The sequence below is a fragment of the Choristoneura fumiferana genome, chromosome 9, assembly GCF_025370935.1.
Source record: "Choristoneura fumiferana chromosome 9, NRCan_CFum_1, whole genome shotgun sequence".
NCBI classification, from domain to species: domain Eukaryota; kingdom Metazoa; phylum Arthropoda; class Insecta; order Lepidoptera; family Tortricidae; genus Choristoneura; species Choristoneura fumiferana.
In genome coordinates this window covers 17,327,918-17,336,020 of record NC_133480.1, presented here as the reverse complement: position 1 = coordinate 17,336,020, position 8,103 = coordinate 17,327,918, and positions in this window count along the sequence as shown.

Genomic DNA, 8,103 nt, shown 5'->3' with positions numbered 1-8,103 from the left:
TCGGCACGCACGCTCGCAGTCTCGCTCGAACTAGTCGCGCCGCGTAGGCGCTACCGTGTAGCTGTGATGATTTTACGTGAAACTGGTTCACGATGAGTGCAAAAAATATTGCATTCATATTTTCATTTTATTTATATAACCATATTCTGTATATAACATTACACTAACTAACCAATTCTGTTCGAAATCATATTAAGTGCGAGTGCGACAAAAGAACAGATAGGTAATTCGCGATTTACCAATGCCCACTGCGGGCGTACAAAACCTTTGAGGCAGCCGACGACGCATTCGGCACGCGACCTTGCACAATTATCCATTTTGTGACCGTCGGAGATCGTAGGCGCGTCAATTTAAAACATACTAGAAAACTAAGTATTTGTCCGAATTTACTCTTGTGTTATATGTGAGTATTTATTTTTTTATTGATTGACAACCCTATCCTAAACTAAAACGTTGGTGCTGAATAATAACGACCTTCGCGCGCAGCACTAGAGTTCAATGTTGCTTGATGGTGCGCGGGTGATTTTCCTAATAAAAATTACGTAGGCATATAAAATGGCGGCTTTCGTCAACATCAAAAGAGAGAACCTTCTGCACTTGTACTATTACTTATTCTGTCACAGAATCCAAATTCCGACTCGCACTGAACCAGTTTTTACTTTATTTGCCTTTCTCATAAACATTTCTGTTTCTAAGAGAACCTTATCGTAATTTGTGACAAATGTTAGATGTAAATCTCACAGGGAAACGCTCAAGTAATTTTTTGTTGGCCTCCCCCCTCCCCCGAGGTGGTCGTGTCAGGGCAACCTTTGAAGTGGTAATCTTGGGCTACGTGCCTTGATTCCGTTTACTTTACAATGTATTATAAAACGAATAAATACGTCTACATCAGCTCTGTTTCTATAAAGCTTAAACATTTTGTGGAGGTTTGATGGTTTCATTACCTATTACTTCTTTTTGATGTAAAGGAAAAGGAAATGTTTTGAAAATCAATTGGGTTAATTCTTGGGTAAAAATGTATATATGTTATGTGTCGTGGATTACAATAATCCCTTAGTCGCTGAGTACTAAAACGCAGTCTGCCAATTAAGCGTTATGCCTAGACCTAACAAGAGATCGGCATATTGATTTTAAACCTATTGCGTGTTAGTTCATAAGCGGAGTAGGCGAATTGAGATTTAGGTTTAGGGCGTATTAGCTCAAGGGCGAGGTAGGTATATTGAGCTTTAGTTCATGAGCGAAATAGGTAAATTGAGATTTAGGTTTAGGGCGTATTAGCTCAAGGACGAGGTAGGTATAATTGAGCTTTAGTTCATGAGGCGAAGTAGGCGAATTGCAGAGCCTATTTAACAAATACAAAGCGGTGACTACGCACTGAACACTAGCTCCCCTGTAAGGTAAGGCGAAGGCTAGACGTACAATATATTGTCAATATTAAATTATTTAAATTCCAATCTACAATGTCCACAACTCGAACTGTGTAAGAATATCAATAATATCACAATGAATGACACATAGGTTTTTGTTATTTATCATAAATTCATTAGTAGAATAGTGGAAGATTAAACACTTCAGTTTCAAGTGGCCAGTAAGTTTAGTGCAAAAGAGAAAATACTATGACAAAGGAGTTTGTAAATGTCGACATAGACGCATCGCTAAATGGGCAATACGGGTAATAGACCTATTGCGACATAGTCGTATCGCTAAATGGGCAATACGAGGATTAGAGCTATTGCGACATAGACAAAAACCTACTGTGTACGATATTATTTTAAATGACATTTTGACATAACGCGAAATTGGCAGACTGCGTTTTAGGTACTCAGCGACTAAGGGACAATAATCAACCTTTATAGGATTGTCAATTGACTATTACAACATCGGAATGGCGGCGACCGTCGTGTGACGTAACGACCGGTTGCGGTGCACGTGGACCGGCTCGTTGGCCGGAGCGTCATTCTACTTCGGACTGTGGGGACGACAACACCTGGCTGTTTAATAATGATTCTGTCAATTCGTCTGTCGATTAGCTCTGTACATGCTCTGATTGGTTTTGCAATTTAATTAATTATTATAGGCTGGTGAAATAAAACAACTGTGCTCCAAAACAAGTTATTATTGAAGCTCTCACTCAAGTACCTACGAATACATATAACGAACGAACGATTCCGACGGCGAGACGGAAGTACTCTCATTTCACCATCTTCTCATTTCTTTCCTTCCGCTCTCGTCAACATATATACTATATATGTGTGTGTATATATAATATTAGTTGATTCGTCAGTTTGATTATTAGAAAATATTGGATACGTATCGCGTTTGCTTTTGACAATCAAACAAAAGTTTCTTTTAAGAGCCTTATCACACTGACAGCGCGGCAACTATATCGCCGCGAGCGGCAAATCTACGTCAACCCGCATCGCGCAACTATATCGTCGTGAGCGCGAAATCTACGTCACCGCGAGCGCGCAACTACATATATCGCCGTGAGCGCGAAATTGCCGCCAGCGCGCAACTACATCGCCGCCAACGCGTAACTATATCGCCGCGAGCACGCAACGCTTCCATTAATTATCTCGCTACGCGACCAGTGTGATTGTCGATAAGGCTTTAAGAATAAACTGCATCGCGTTGTATCAATTAAACGACTGCAATTAATGTGAAATGGACAAAAGCTAATGAAACGACTTAATTGCCAACTTTTTGTGCGATTGTCAGAGCTTCATTAAGTTTCCACGTTAATATCCGGTACATAAATAATTATCATTTATTTACCCGGACATTGAAAGCGCCAAATGTGGAAATTATTAAAAACGATGTTTTAATTAGTCATCACTCATCATTCCAGCCTATATACATATCGCATTGCTGAACACAGGCCTCCTCGCAGAACGAAAGGGCTTGCAGTGGCGTGGCGCTGAAACAAATCTTTGTCCGTCAGGACGCCTAATATTTTCACATGAGGCTAGTGCTGTCCAGCATAATACTACGGCTATTTTAGACGATCTGCATTCATACTACATCATAACTGCAAATGAAAAAAAAATGAAAAAAAATATTGCATAAAAAACTTATAAACAAGAGTCTACGGCTCTGGATCCTGAGCTAGGAGTCCCTGTGTTACAGGATCCAGGTAGGAAATAAGACCGATTAATACATGTGTTACATAATTATACTAATTACTTTCTAAATGCTGACTGCCCACACTCGAAAATGTAAATATCTATAGTTAAAATATCAACGGTCAAAATATCGAACCCAACCTAACCTACTTTAGATATTTTAGGTTTTACGGGATGACCGTAAAAGTAAAAATTTGGAATTGAAATAAAAAATACAAAAAGATTCCAAAAAACCAATCTTAAAAGTACAGTCAGCAAAAAAAGCTTATGTAAAATGAATTTATATGGTTGGATTATTTCTTTTTATTTTTTGTGGACGTGTACTCGGAATACTTGATACGCATTTGGCCTAGTACGAGTACCTCGCACCTACACAGCTTACACAAGAACAAACCTTACATTTTAGAATAAGCCGACCACAGCGCTCAGCGCGTCCACTCCACATTTTAAACGCGGCAGAAGTGATTTACCGCGCGCTGCCTGTAAATATTAATTCAAGGCTGCCAGTTTAAATTTATAAGCGAGCTTAATTAAGGCCTGAGGCAGTGTCCTGAGGTATCACGTATTCTCGTGTTGAATGGTTATTAAAAAAAAACACCCACAAAAATTATATAAAAACTAGCTAATCCGGCAAACGTTCTGTCATCATCATCATCATCATCATCATCATCCCAGCCTATATACGTCCCACTGCTGGGCACAGGCCTCCTCTCAGAACAAGAGGGCTTGGGCCATAGTTCCCACGCGGGCCCAGTCGCTCGTGGAAAATTTCAAATGTAATTCCGCACATGAATTTCGAAAAACTCAGAAGTGCGAGCCGGGGTTCGAACCCACGACCCTCTGCTTGAGAGGCGATAGGTCAAACCACTAGGCCACCACGGCTACTGTCATAATCTGTTCTGTCATACGTATAAAAATTGGAGTGCGGAATAGTAGGGAGGGGAGGGAGAAAAATAAAAATGTATGTACGAAAATAAAAATCGGTTGACGGTACTTTTACTAGTGTCTCAACTGCTATCAGTATCTTGTCTGAGATATTGAAGAAATTAGCGATAGCAAGTGGATTTTTTTCATAAAACGAAACGGTGTGCTTACAATTATAATTCGTTTCAAAAAAGTTTTCTGATAACTGTAGGACATTTTTTTTATATATATATGCGACAGGAAACTGATATGGGCTGAAACACTAATAGAACCATTTTCGAGTCGCTTCGGAGGAGCGCTACCACAGCGTAAGAAAATGTAGAAAGTTCTTAGACTTTGGCGCTACTAAAGTCCAATCGCGCAGCACGAAGAATTTCGTACAATGACCTTCCACTATGAATATCTGTCGCTTGCGCGTAAATATTTGCCGTCGCGTTCGCACACATGAATTTGTACGAATGCGACGTCAAATTATGCGCGAGTGACACAAACAAGTAGTAAAGGTCATTGCACGAAGTTTTTCGTGCTCCGCGACCGTACTTTACACAAACCTGTGACACAAGATTTGTTTAATATTGTATATATCCTACTAATAATATAAATGTGAAAGTTTGGATATGTAAAAGGAGTAATTCTCCATGCTAAGGCACTTGTCCCACCGCCGACGATGAGCGAGAAGCGAGCAGAGCGAGTAACTAGAAACTAGTGGGCTAGCAGCGAGAAGCGAGTGTTCGAGCACGACGGGCGATTACTCGCTCTACTCGCTCGAGCCGGGCGGCCGCCAAGCTAACAGCGCTGAGCAAGTATCGCTGAGCTAGTTTTATAGCTCAACGAGTCTTTTAGCTCTTGTCGCTGCGACAAATGATGTAAGAGCGAGTTCTCGCCGGCAGTGTGAACCGCCAGCGATCAACTATTAATATATGTGTCTCTTTTACTCACACAGGATCTTATATCTTTAGTTTGTTTCTTGGGGCGAGAAAATAGTCCATAGCCAATCGTTTCCTCGCCGGCGGTGAGACAACTGCCTAAAACCGCTGGATGGACTTGGATGAAATTTGGTATTTAAATTGTCTCGAAACCTAACAACTAAGTCTAGAGACACAAAAAGACCTAATGTAATGGTTTACGCGAGTGAGGCCGCGGGTAAAAGCTATACCGTATAACTAACAGAGTTGAGAGCAAAAGTAATATAACAATTTAGACAAATTATCTTTAATAATGCTTCGTGAACACGAAACAAATGGCAAAGAGTTGCCAGTGTTCGCTGGAGCAGCTCATTTCGAGACGAGTTTCATTTAAAAAATAATTATGTTTCTGGTCCGTGGCGCAAGAAGGACGGCGACTGTCAATTTGTAGCAAAAATATACGAGGTGAACTACAATATTGTTACGGGAATGGATCAAAGAGAAAAATCGCAAAATCATTTTTTGAAATTAGTATATTCGAGGTCAGAAATATGTTTGCATTTTAGTAGCTTATCACTGTGTCTTCTGACAATTTTATACCAAAGTTCAAACACGACGACAGGGACAAGAAGAGTGTCAAGATATTTTTGACTTTGATTGTACTTGTAGTCATTTTCAGCAGGCTGAAAACTGTTTTCAGGCCGTCCTGGAGGAAGAGATTTAACACGTAACGGTAAATCAAAGATTATTCCATGTCAGCACCATTTTTGTCTCTAAAAACAATGTTTTTCGTATAATATTTACTCGTAGGCGATATTTATAGTGTACATCGTTAGATAATCCAAAAGTACCTATTTTGAAAATATTCCAGATTCCTTTTGTCACACTTTGTATTGTTCACAACTTTAACATTAAAATACTTAATTAATCTGTCTATTAACTATTTAGTTAACGTGACTGAGCGTTTTTAGTGGGACAAATGTGTGGAAATGAAAAATGGTGCGTATTATACCTACTTCTGCTCTCTAAAAAACACGTTACTAAAACATTATGGCCTCGCCGGAAGACCAGCGCTGACTCCATCCCAGGAGTCCGAATTTTTGCTGAGGCGAAACCTTTTCGCACACACACAAAATTTTATACAATACAACAACTCTTTATTGCACACACACACATAGTAAGCAATACAGAACTAACCTAACCAACAAAAAGTTGGAAATCCTGACTTTAACACCTCAAAGTTCAATATCTCAAAAACGGCTGAGCCGATTTTGATGAAAGATGTCTATGAACCATCCCTAAAAAACCGCATTCAAATCGGTTTACCCGTTTAAGAGCTACGGTGCCACAGACAGACACACATAGCGGTCAAACTTATAACACCCCTCTTTTTGCGTCGGGGGTTAAAATTATATACATTATGTATTTTTTTGTGTCATAGTTTGTATTTCTACTATTTTTGTAATTTTTGTGTGTATCATGTGTGTGTCGAATAAACTTTTTTCACCCCCGACGCAAAAAGAGCGGTGTTATAAGTTGACCGCTATGTGTGTCTGTGTGTGTGTCTGTCTGTGGCACCGTTGCTCTTAAGCGGGTGGACCGATTGGAATGCGATTTTATTTTATCTATGGTTCTTAGACATGTTTCATCAAAATATGTTCAGCCGTTTGAGACCGCAGACAAAGATATTGAACTTTGAAGTGACAAAGTCGAGGGTTTTCCAACTTTTTGTTGGTTAGTTTATTCATTCATTCACATGTTTGTTTAAATAGAAAATCATTCAATCATAGTAATAAAACTGTGTAGTATAATTATCTTTGTAGCGGTCCGAGGGTCACCAACGGTGCTGGCTGAAAATCAGCGCTGGGGTGTTTATTATTAACGCTTCAGCATTATGCTGAGCCAGTGTCCGATTCACAACCGCAATGACACATACTTTCCTACGTGTTGTCTATTTGTACTTAATACTATTGTTGTGTCTTGTGTTGTGAATAAAAAATGTATTTTCTTTCTTTCTTTCTTTCTTTCTTTCTTCTTTCTTTTTTATTCAAGGCCTTGATCGTCAGTCATCATCTCATCAGAAAGACGTCCGCTATTGACATTATGATAGGGCCTCCCCATGCAGCTGGCATGTAGCTGCATCCATTGGCCTGCATCCACTGCGAGCCTGCGGCTTTAGTTCAGGATGCAATTTTCCAACACTTTCCCTGAGGAAAATTGTTTTCGCATTCTATTCTCAAATTTTGTGAAATAACCACCAAATCACTTAGTTAATTTTTAAACGGCAACATTAAGGCAATAAGCCGTAAATTCTTGGACCCTGCTGGCCTTAGCGTATTTAGACGCTTCCTGTACCGAACACCATAACTCAGGTTAATGGGTAAACGTTAGCTTCCGATCCCGTAAGGGAGGACAAACGAAGCGCCGAGTCATCGCCGCGAGGCTGCGCCGCTAATGGCTTAATTATAAGCTGACAGACACACAATAAACTATAGGACGTAATGGGGGTTACAAGGGAGCGAGAGGAAGTGCTGCCGGCGTCTTTAGAACCGTGAATAGGCGTAAAATCAGGCTGTAAGCCTAGTTGAGATGTGCCAAAAGAAATCGAGTAAATTGCATTTCATCGCGGCGCTCGATTGACTAATTAAAACTTATAGGATTATTAAGGCCTTATAGGATTCTTAAAGAAAAGGACAAGGGGAAAAAACCACACTATTTTCCCAAGAAAGTCGTAGGTAATCACAGATATAGATTACACTAGATAACGCAAACACCTCAATCCGTATGAAAACCAACCGTGTCACTTTTTTATATCTACTGTGATGTTTCAAGAGCGAATTAGCGATGTGAATTCCCCGATGTCCACGCAAAATCGATTCAAATGTGCTGCCCGCCCGCGCCGTGGGGCTCAAGTCAGTCACTAGTCATGATTAGTCAGTTAGCGGTCAGTCTTTGTATGGGGTTTGGCGACGTTTGGTTGGGGTTCGGACACGCGAAGTAGATGCATTTGCGTAATCTATATTATCTGTGTAGGTTATGAAGGTTCACTACTGATCCTTAACCGTCAACCACGACCAAGAGTTTAGCGACTTAAAAGAGAGAGACAGTTGCCGTATTTGTCATATAAAATGTATCAATGACTGGTGAATTAG